The 11,499-nt window shown below is 46.6% G+C and overlaps 1 pseudogene; it reads right to left on the minus strand.

Moving 5' to 3' along the window:
- Positions 1 to 3,872: 3,872 nt before the first annotated feature.
- LOC102873967 overlaps positions 3,873 to 11,499 on the minus strand; it is a 93,684-nt pseudogene continuing 86,057 nt past the window's right edge.

Below are 11,499 nucleotides of genomic sequence, written 5' to 3' on the forward strand. Positions count from 1 at the left end.
CAATAAATTTGACTCAGCATAGAGTAGGGTTCAGAGCTGTTGTATACAGGGTCTTGTACATGAGTCACAAGCCACTCAATAGCACATAACAACAACAGGCTGTACAGTTAATGTTCTTGATTGCTAACTAAAAGGATGAAAGGCTGGAGGTTCAAATGCACCCAGAGGCACTTGGAAGAAAGACCTAGTTATCTACGTCTGAAAAGTCAGCTATTGAAAGCCCTATGGCATGCAGTTCTACTCTGATGAGCATGGACAGAGTCAAGTCCACAACTTTTTAGTCTCACTCTGGTGACTTAGTGGCAAGAGCTGTGCTGCTATCCCAAAGGCACACAGTTCAAATCCACCAGCTGCTCCACCTGCAAAAGGATGAGAAGTCTCCTGTGTGATTACCTGACCCTTGAAAACGTACCAGTGGGTCAGCTTTGGGTCAGCTCCGACTAGATGGTAGCAACAACAATAACAACAACGCATATTTATTTCACTTAAAAGAAATATACCTACAAGAAGTTGCAAAGAAATGCACAAGAAAGCTTTAGGCACTCTCCACCCAGCCCCTTTCTCCATACCACTATTGTGGGTAACTGTTGATGTTGTCGATTGCCTTTGAGTCGAGCATCACTCATAGCGAGCCTATGAACAAAAGGCCAGAAGCCCCTCTACAACTATCAACACTTGTCAAAGTTCAGAGTTTCCAGAGGCATGTTGTTTAGGAAGTGGATGCTACAGGGAAACTTGACCAGCCTTGTCCTGTCACGTGGGACCACTAGGAGTCAGAATCAACAACACCGAAAAGAGCAACAGTCACCAGAGCAGAGACGCAGCCTTGGCTTCCTCGTGGTTTCAGTCCACGTGGGACTCCTGGGGCCCGAGGAGGATCCCAAGACCTGGAAGCTACGGCTTCAAGTCTTCCCTTTAGATGAGGAGCTTCCACTGCTGTCAATCTTAATCTTGAAGGCGTGGTAGTTTGCTTCACTTCCACACTGAAAAAGTGTATGAGTCGCACAAAGGAGTAACCACTAGACGACAGCAGAAAGGTTGACGGTTCACACCCCCTCAGTGGAATCTCAAAACAGAGACTGGCCCTGAGAACGCGACAGGGCAATATTCCTCTGCACTTACAGGGACACCAGGCGCTGGGTGCCAACTCCACAACTACTAACAATGACAATATCACACACACATACACACACAAAGCAAAAGAAAAATTCCCTCATTGATATAGAATACCCCCTTACTCCTGGGGTATAATCCAGTATGCAACCTTCATTCTGGACTCCTGTCATAACCATAATACCCAATCATATATCACTTTTAAACTGTTCTCTGCCTCATCTGTTTCAATGCATCATTTATCGAATTTTTCTCAGTGTCATCCCAACTCAGATGTCAGTCCCGTTCTACAACAGTGGCACTATGTAGTATTTGTCCTTTTGTGACTGAGATATTTTACTCAGCATAATGTCCTCCAGGATCACCCATTTTGAATAATATTGGGAACTGGATTCATAGCTAAGGGTGACTTGAGAGAATGAAATCAGGCAGCTTGAACAGAAGAGAACAATAACAGGAGATTGTCACCAGCAGTAAGAAGGGGAAAATGTGGTTCTTCCAGGCATGGAGGGAGCCACGTGCTTGGAAGACAAGGCAAGGGGCGTGGGTTCCCCTTTGAGGGATGCCGCGGGCAGGAGTGAGAGACAGCATGACTGGAGTGAGGGCTCAAGGTCCAGATGGAGATAAAGGAAGGATGTGGCCGTCCTGCAGGGTCCACGAGATGTTAGCAGGAGACCAGCCGCAGTCAGAAAACGCAGCCAGAAAAGGGAAGGGCAGCGATGAGTGGGGTGTGGAGAGCCGGCAAAGCAAAGATCAGGCACCGAATCTGTGGGCGGCAAACGCTGTCAGAGGCCCCTCACGGAGACCCCAGTCGTTGGCAGAGGTGGTCCCCACGGCATAAAGAAAGTCGTCAGCCAGCCAGATGGCGCGCAGTCGTGGAATTCCTGCTGTGTTCGTCACGGTCCCAAAAGGAGACAGATGGCAAGTGGCTCAGACGAGAAAACTTTGATCAGGGTCATGTAAACCAAGAGAAGAAACAAAACAAATCCCAAATCCAGTGCGTGGAGTCAATCCCCACTCCCAGCCGTTCCATGGGCGCAGCGGCCCGCCCCGCCCCATCAGAGGCTGTAGACACAGGCTGCTACATCCACTCAGGCTTCCTGACCCTTGAGAGCAGTGGAGTGCTTCACCACTGTGCCACCAGGGCTCTGAGGGCCATGCACATGGGGCCACCTGCAAAGGGAGGGGGAGGACAAGCCATCACAAGGGCAGGATGGGGGCCCTGTCTTAGTGGCCGTGGGCGAGTTTCCAGTCTAGACCTCAAGGAACAAGGGAGGGGGTGGCTGTTGAGAGAGGGAGAGAGAGAGAAACAGTGATGTTTAGCAGAGAGTGATGTCATCACTCCATCTTAACACGCCTTCCTCTGGGGTCCAAATGGACACAAGGGAAGTGGGGAGCAGCCTCCTGGGGCAGAGAGTAGGGCGGGGAAATGTGGCGGTGGCCCTGGAGCGGCTGCAGGGATCTGGCCTCGCGTCCCTGTGCCAGGCATTGTACTAAGCATCGAAGCAAAGCCAAGCCGTGACAGAGCAGGCGTGACCTTGCCTGGGTGAGGCTTGCTGGTGACAAGCAGACAAGCGACTACAAATGGTCACATGGCAAGATCAACAAGTGGCCGCAGCTGGGTTTTGAGGGTGATACATAAGAAGAGGGGCTCCTTGTTCCCTCAGGGTTGCAGAAAAGTGCCCCTGGGCTGGCCGTTCAGGGTGAGAAGCACGCAAGGGAATAAAAGGCAAAAAACAGCATTGTCTGAGGCCCCGGGTGCAGCCCAGAGGAAAGAGGAAGGGGAGGAACCAGCGGAGGACGTCAGGACGCAGCCAGGTCATTCTGAGGTGGTGGCTTTTTACGGATTCAGCGGTGATCCTGCGGGCAAAGAAGGGAAAAAGCCAAAGGCTTTTTAAAGCAGGTGGTGGATCCTAAACCTCTCCTTGGACGTGCCAGCTTGGCTATAAATTCTTGGAGTCAAAAGCAGCCATTTTAAAGGAGGTAGAGAAACACAGGAACCAATAAGGAGAGGGAGAGAGAGAGAGGGAGAGGGAGAGGGAGAGAGAGAGAGAGAGAGAGAGAGAGAGAGCTCTTAACCTGCGTTAAGCAAGTGATGACAATGAGGCCAGGTAAATACACTAAGTTATATCAGGTTGAATTGATCAATTGAATTGTGCACTGTCACTCCCTTTCCCTTCCTGTAAGGGAGCTCTGGTGGTCTAGTGGGTAAGGAGTTGCACTGTCATCCACCAAGTAGGAAGTTCAAGTCCACCAGTGGCTTCATGGAAGGACGCTTGGGAGTCACTGCCCATATGATCCACTGCCGCTGAAAACCCCCCTGGAAAGCCAGTTTTCGTGTTTGGGCTTTATTTGTTTGTTTACTACAGTGGGCATGTTTTATTGTTTCGGAAACACGCCCTTTCCATGAGGTAGTGATGCCAGGGTCTGGGGGCGGCCACTGGGGAGCAGAGTCCAGTGTCTTATAAACTCCAGAGTCCTGGGCATGAACTGAGGGGCTGCTTTCCTTGGGGTGCAGGGTGTCCTCTGTGGACCCCAGACCCTACCCCGCAGAGCTTGCCATGTTCGATACCCCCAGGACATCTTGCAGGTCACTTTCCTGATGTAACCTACACCCACAGTGTGGAGTCACTTGGACGGGCGAGGGCCTCATCAGCTGACCTGTGTGTACTCCTCCCATCGGAAATGGTCAGGACTGATGGACAGGAGACGGTGGACAGCCCTGAGCATGGACAGGTGTGGACCCATGTGGCTGCAGTTCACAGGGACTCTGTGGCCCCCACCAGCCTCAAGACGAGGCTCTGGTAGGTGGTCCTCTCAGTCGGCCACGAGTGATGCGTCCGCATGTACTTCCCGTCCGTTGGCCACACTGTCCCTTTTAAGCATCAGGTCCTCAAGCAGCCTCTTCGCCAGCTTGACAAACTCCTGTGGGTCCCAGAAGAGCAGGCCTGTGACTTCGTGAGTGACCACAGCAGCGTTCCCTGGGATGTCCCTCGCCGGCACAGGCAGCTCCAGGCCCTTGACCTCCAGGATGGCAACCGACACGCCCTCGAAAAGGGAGCTGTTCACTGAGGTGAAGCAGCTCTTCACCACCTCGTGCAGGTCCCCAAGCAGCCGGATGCCAGCCCTCCTTCCACCTTGGCCTTCCTCGTGCAGGTCCCCAAGCAGCCGGATGCCAGCCCTCCTTCCACCTTGGCCTTCACTTCCCTGGTGAACCTGGGATCCAATTCCAGGCCCACAATGACCAGGTAGATGCTGGGCTCCTCTCGATGCCAGGCTGAAAAGGCACCCCCCAAGTACAGAGGATCCTTCACTTGTCTGAGTCCACATATCAAGAGGAACACGTGTAAGTCATCAGCACTCTGGCTAATCTGCAGTTGAAGGAAGGAGTTCCAGCAGGAGGTGGTGTTTGGTGGTGTTACAGTGCCTGGACTCTGGACGTAGATCTTACCCTTAGCTTGGGGCCACTGCACTTGTGCCGTGTCCTTCATGGATTCCGTGAAAGCCATTGCAACTTTCTCCATCACAGTGGTTTTTTTTCTCCTGGTGAACGTCCTCATTCACGTCGGTTCTGATGACTCCAAAAGGAATTCAGTGGCCTTGCAGGAGCCGGCCTGCTCTGTAGAGGCGAATAGCCAGGGCCGCCTCCACCTTCTCAGCTGCGATGAAGTCTGCGATTTCAGTGGAGCTTTCAAAGTCCAGGGTGTCCTTCAGAATGGCCAGCAGCTTCCAGATGGTCCTGGATTCGCTAGGTGGTGACCGTGTTGCTGGTGTGCGGCCACCGAGGCACCGCAGCCAGAAAGAGGAGCCACGTCCTGTTGCCTCTGCCCGGGGACCGGAGGAAGGTCAGTTTTGAATCGGTTCTGACTTGATGGCAATGGATGTAAGGATTTTATTATTATTATTATTATTATTATTATTATTATTATTATTATTATAATATTCAGTGACTAGGGTACTGTGAGTAGGTGTGTTGGAAACAATAACGTTGGCAAAGGATAGAGCAGGGTTTAGGACTCTTGTACATAGGGTCACTATGAGTCACAAGTGACTCAACGGCACATAACAACATCAATGGCTTCGGAAATGGGGGCTTAATACTTTCTATTCAGCTTCTTAACTTCCTGATTTCCCTTTGCTCTGGCTTCTTGGGGGTTCTAGTGCAATTTTCAGAGTTTCTTCTGATTTACATTTCAGTCTTGTCTTCCTCTTCTGTCTTTATAATGACCTTTTGGATTCTTCATGGATGATATCCTTTATATCTTCCCATAATTTTTCTGGTCTTCGTTCATTTGTGTTCAAGGCCTTGAACCTGGTCTTGAGATGGTTTTTAAATTCAGGTGGGGCAGACTCGAGGTCAAATTTTTGTTCCTTTGACTTTTTAAAATTTTGTTTAGTTTCAGTTTGAAATTACATGAGTAGCTGGTGATCTGTTAGTCAGCACCTGGCCTAGTTTTCACAGCTGTTAGTGAGCTTCTCCAACAATTCTTTACACAGGTGTAATCCATGACTCCGGTGTAGTCCATCAGGTGAGGTCCAGGTGTAGAGGCACCATTTGTGTTTTTTTATAAAAGGTGTTTGCAACGAACAAATCATTGATTACACAAAATTCTACCATTTGATCTCCAGCCTCATTTCTGTCACAGAGTCAGTGTTTTCTGGCTACTGAACCTTCTTCCTTGTTCCCAACTTTTGTATTGCAGTCACCAATTATTACCAATGAGTCTTGGTTGCATGTTTGATCAATTTCCAACTGCAAAAGTTGAGAGAAATCTTCTACTTCCTCCTTTTTGGCTGTGGTTGTTGGTGCATCTATTTGAATGATAAGTCTTCCTTGAATGTGTATGAATATTGTCCTGTCACTCACAACACTCTGTTTCAGGATGGATATAGAAATGGTCTTTCTGACTGTGAACGTGACCTCCTTTTTCTTCTCTTTTTCCATTTCCACCATAATAGACCATGTGATTTTCTGATTCTCAGCTCGTCAATACCTAATGTGTCAATGTTTGACATCCTCAGCGACGTGCTCAAGGCCATAGTGTCACTATGAAAATTGACCTTGTTGAGGGTTTTCCTCTCTCTCTTTGTCTGGCCACCTTTCCCACATGATGTGCTTCCCCAGGACTGACCCCTTCTGACCAAACGCCCAGAGCCTGTGAGACTAAGTGTCATCATCCTTGCCTCTAAGAAGCACTTGGTTGTACGTGGAAGTCCAGGAGATATTCAGCGCTCTTCTCCAAAACCACAATTCGTTCTTCCTTCCCCAAGGCCAGGTCACGGGAAGGCAAGTCTCTAATTGAAAACATTCAAAATGGCAGCATCAGGGTTGATTCCAGGTCACAGACTGGCCCAAGAGGTGTCTGCAACATTCTCGAATTAAGGAACAATGAGTGACTATATTCCCAAGTTCCCACAGATCAGAACATCTGATCACACTGGGCTGCATTCCTTCGCTCACTGATCTATTAAGTCGTTCTGGAAAATATTTGTAGAGCACCCACTGTGTGCCATGTGCTGCTTTAAGTACTAGGGATAGAGTGGTGAACAATGCAGATGCAAAGTATTGCTCTTAATGAGCTCGCATTCCAAGGTTGAAATATCAAAAGGGAGAAAATTATGAGCAAATATTATAAAGTAAGCTTCACAATGGAGCTCTGGTGGCATAGACTTTACTGTGTCAGGTTGCTAACTAAACTAAATGGTCAGTAGTTCAAATCCCCCATCTGCCCTATGGGAGAAAGATGGACAGGCTCCTTTGTAAACATTAACAACCTTTGAAACTCAGTGGGAAAATCACTCTCATTTGGACTTGACAGTGATGCTCCCTGAGAAAGGACTGATACATAAAGGCATCCCAGTGGCTCAACTGGGTAAGCACTCAGCTGGTAACTGAGATATTAACAGTTCAAACCCACCCAACATCACCATGTGAGAAAAGATCTGCTGGTCATCTTCCATAACGATTACAGCCTAGAAAGCCCTTTAGGACAGTTCTACTCTGCCCTGTGAGGCTGTTAAGACTCCAGTCATTGGGTGTTATAAGTAGCCAATGATTACTAGGACTTCATGGAGGGAGGGGGTGGAAAACAATGAGTGACTTAGTGGGAAAGAATTAGATGGGCAAGAAATATAATACTGTCAGAGAAAGACCTCCCTGAGTGCGGTTCATGTAAGTAAAGCTCCAGGAAGGGGAGTACGGGAGTCAAGTATGGGTGATCAACGAAAGAGTATTCTAAGTCAATTGAATAGTAAGTGCAAAGATCCTGAGGTCAGTGTGTGCCTGGAATGTTCTAGAGGAAACAGGTGGACCAAGGTGACTGGAGAAAGGTATGCAAGTCAGAGAGGAAATGAGGACTTAGGGGACTGACAGTAAAGAAGACCAAGTCTCAACTTTGGACGTGCTTCTGAATCACCTGGGAACTTTGAAAGACTCTTGATCCCAAATCGACATTTAAACCAACTGGATCAGACACTCTGCTGTGAAATGTGGGCACTGGTATTTCGAGAACTTCCCAAGTAGCACCAGTGGGCAGTTGCCAATGGAAACCATGGGTACTGGAGAGAGAACTCAAAGCCTGAAACTTTCACTCCAACTACAGTGGGTTTTGAAAAGAGTTGTGGTGTAGAATGCCCACCTTATTTAAAGGATCAGGTGTTGAGCATTAACTGTAAATGGACAAAGATGAATAACTAGAAACAAGTGTGGAGGTCGTTGGCATAACCCAAGTGAGAGATGAAGCCATCTTGTTTCTCGGAGTGATGTCCTCAAAGAAGCTGTCTCAGTAGCACCTGGGAATGTCTGAGAGCAAACCCTTGACCTCACAGCAGACCTCCTGATGCTCCGAGGAGGGGGATTCCGTGGTCTGCATCTGACCAGCCTGCAGGGTGACTCTAAGGTAGGGTTGAGCTTGGAAGAAGATGACAGGCACAGAGGCCCTGAGGAGTCACTGAATTCAGGATAGGTTCTAAATCCAGAGCTTGGGCAAGAATAGGGTTAGTTTCACAGGACCTTTCATAAGGATCAGGACATTCCAGGTTCCCACAGTCCCTGTTCAGTTCATTTGTCTCTGGCCCCTGTCATTGTTGATAGATACCATCAACTACAACTCATGACCCAACTGCCACTGATCTTATGAACAACAGATCTGAACATTGCTCAATCCTGTGCCATCCTCACAATCTCTGATATGCTGTATTCTATTGTTAATGTCACTGTCTAATGGACATTTATAACTATTTCTCTTAAGATTTTTTATTTTATTAATTTTAATGAACGTTTATAGAGATTTTTGGAATTCCATTCATTCATTGTTGCATTTTCTCCCTGCTTACCCCTCCCCCACCCCAGTTTGTTCTTCTCTTTAAAAAGTAAAGTTCTTTCATTGGTATATAATCCCCCCACCCCCACCCTGAGTACACTCCAGTATGCAGTCTTCATTCTGGACTCTTGTCATGACCATAATACCCAATCATATATCACTTTTAAACAGTTTTCTCCCTCATCTGTTTCAGTGCAGTCTATATGATTTATCCCTTTTTTTTTCAGTCTCCCCCCATACCCCATGTTAGTCCCGTTTTACAACAGTGATCCTATGCAGTATTTGTCCTTTTGTGACTGAGTTATTTCACTCAGCATAATGTCCTCCAGGGTCACCCATTTTGAATAATATTGAATGAGTTCTTTGTTTTTCAGAGCAGAATAGTATTTCATTGTATGAATATACCACAGCTTCTCTATCCATTCATTTGTTGATGGGCATTTGGGTTGCTTCAACTCTTTGCTATTGTGAACAAAGCCACAATAAACATGGAAGTTCATGTATGTTTCTCTTCAGTTTTGAGTGAGTTCCAGTCTGAGGGACTCTACTTCTAGTACTGCATCGAACAAAGTTCCTCCGTTATTCATAGGGTTTTGGAAGACCTATTATTTCAGGAGTGGATGGCCAGTCCTGCTTCCTAGTCTGTCTTCATCTGGAAGCTCCACTGAAACATGTCCACCATGAGTGACCCTGCTGGGTTTTGAACACGTTGCCACAAATGACGGCAAAATGTGTTTCTAAGCACGGTCGTCAATTTAAAGGTGTGCGGCAACGTGTTAAACACCAATGGCATAAACTTCTAGCATCATGGAAACACACTAGTCGCTCAACTACAGCAAGCTAACAGACAAGCACTGCACTCATAAGAGAGTGAAAAATTATGGAGCACTTCACGAATTTGCGTGTCCTAGCTTTGTGTCTCAGATCATCCTCTTTTGAAAGTACAGAATGAGAAGAATTCAAAGTCACAGGGAGGGTGTTGAATTCTTTTTCCCTGTTTCAGTAAATATGGGAAAAGACAAGTATGTGACTTGATCTCATCTTTCCATGCTGGTCTCTTTGCCCAGCAGAGATGCTCCAGGGAGCTGCAACTCCTTTTCACAAGTGTAGATGAAGAGACCCACTCCCCAACCTCATCTGCAGAAGTCTGCACTGCAAACTTATTGAACGTTACTATCACATAGCCCAGAAGGTAACGCATCTCGTCACCCAAAAGAATCTATGACTAACATGGGAGAATAACTAATCAGGATATTAATGAGTTAGGCTTTTAATTCCTATACTATTTTCATCAGTGAGGAAAAATAGAAAATTTATTTCAACCTGTATTAAACTTGGCAAGTGGATTCTGTGGCATGAGACAGGGCAGTATATGGAAAAGCTTTGATTTTTTTTCTCATCAGATAAAATGCAAGCACATGAAGGATTCCATTTGAGAAGGAAGAAATGAGTGAGGGAAGCTGTGGGACTGTGGGCAGTGACTGAGCTGCAGCTAAGAAGGCGGGGATTAGAAAGGAAAGAGATTTAATGGCCCTGTTCCTGAATGGAGGGGGAAGACTCTGGTGGCCTAGTGGATGAAGAGCTGCACTGCCAACCCAAAGGCAGGTGGTTCTTATCCATCAATTGCTCTGTGAGAGAAAGATGCCAGTCTCCCCCTGTGCAGTTTATAGCCTCTGAAAACGTCTTGGAGGGTCAGCTATGAGTTGGTTCTGACTGGATGGAAGTGAGAATGAGTAGAGAGTGAGTGGTGCTGAATGCTGTTCTTCCCAAGCTGTGCCTTTCTGGGGCTAGTAATGTTATATCTTCAAGTCTAGAGGAAGGAGGCCACATGACTCAGACATTCCAAAATATGCTTCGTTGTAAGATGTCAAGCCATGCTCTGATCCATGGTGATCTCACGTACAATGTACCCAATCTTGTCCTGAGGCATCCCATGATCAATCACAAATTGTGTTATTGTGAACCATAGAGGAGTTGTTTTTCAATTACCTTATTATGTACTCTGTGAAATTTTACACAGCAAATTTCATTTCCTATTTGACTATTTCTGTGCAACGTGTTCAATAACAGAAGTTAGCATTTTCCACACTATGCCAACATTGTTCTTACTTATGTCCTCGTTGTTCCTTTATCAGGAGTCTAGTGTCTCTACCCCCTTGTCTATGCTTTAATATTTGTTAATCTTTTGGTCTCTCATAGGTGGATTTTTGATGGCATATCATACTTAGTAATATCCTTTATTTTGTGTTTCAAGCTATAATTTCACTAACAGTCTCAAGTTTTAAAAAAGATCTCTGGACTATCATCTCAGGAGGGGCTTTCATCTCAACTGATCCAGTAATTTGAACCTTTTTAAGAATTTGGATTCAGTTCTGCATTTTTTTAATCCCATTCTATGAGGGTTCTCCTCCTGGACACCATTCATAGAGTTTACATTGACTGATTTTGGGAAGCAAGTTGTCTTTTTGCCTAGTCTGATTTTGTCTAGAAGCCCACTAAAACTTGTTCAGCCTCATTGCAACACACAAGCCTTCACTGATAGCTAAATAGGTGCATGAGAAGTCCTATCATGTCCCCTACATAGAATTCCATCACTGAACCACTATTTTCCCATCAAAATATGCTGTTGTTGGGCGCTGCTGGGTTGGCTCCAATTCGTATCAAACAACATAAAACAGAACGAAACGTTGCCTGACCCTGCGTCGTCATCACAGTCGTTGCTGTGTGTGAGTCCATTGCTGTCTGTCCATCTCTTTGAAGGGCTTCCTCTCTTGTTGGTGACCTTCTGCTTTACCGAGTGTGACTGATGTCCACCTCTGGGGACTGGTCCCTCCTGATAACATGTTCAAAGCACATGAGGCAAAGTCTCACCATCACTGCCCCCAGAGGCCTCTCGCATACACCTGTTTGCCTTTGAATTGTGGCACGGGCAAAGAATATAAAATATCTCACGCACTCACAAAAGAACAAGTATATCTTCAGGAATAGACTTCTAGTAACAACCACAGTCTTGCTACAAGCCACAGTCTCACTATCCTCACTCCTTTTTTTTTTAGCACTATTA

This window comes from Elephantulus edwardii, unplaced genomic scaffold (assembly GCF_000299155.1).
Source record: "Elephantulus edwardii isolate Elephantulus edwardi_28Jun2011 unplaced genomic scaffold, EleEdw1.0 scaffold00015, whole genome shotgun sequence".
NCBI lineage: Eukaryota > Metazoa > Chordata > Mammalia > Macroscelidea > Macroscelididae > Elephantulus > Elephantulus edwardii.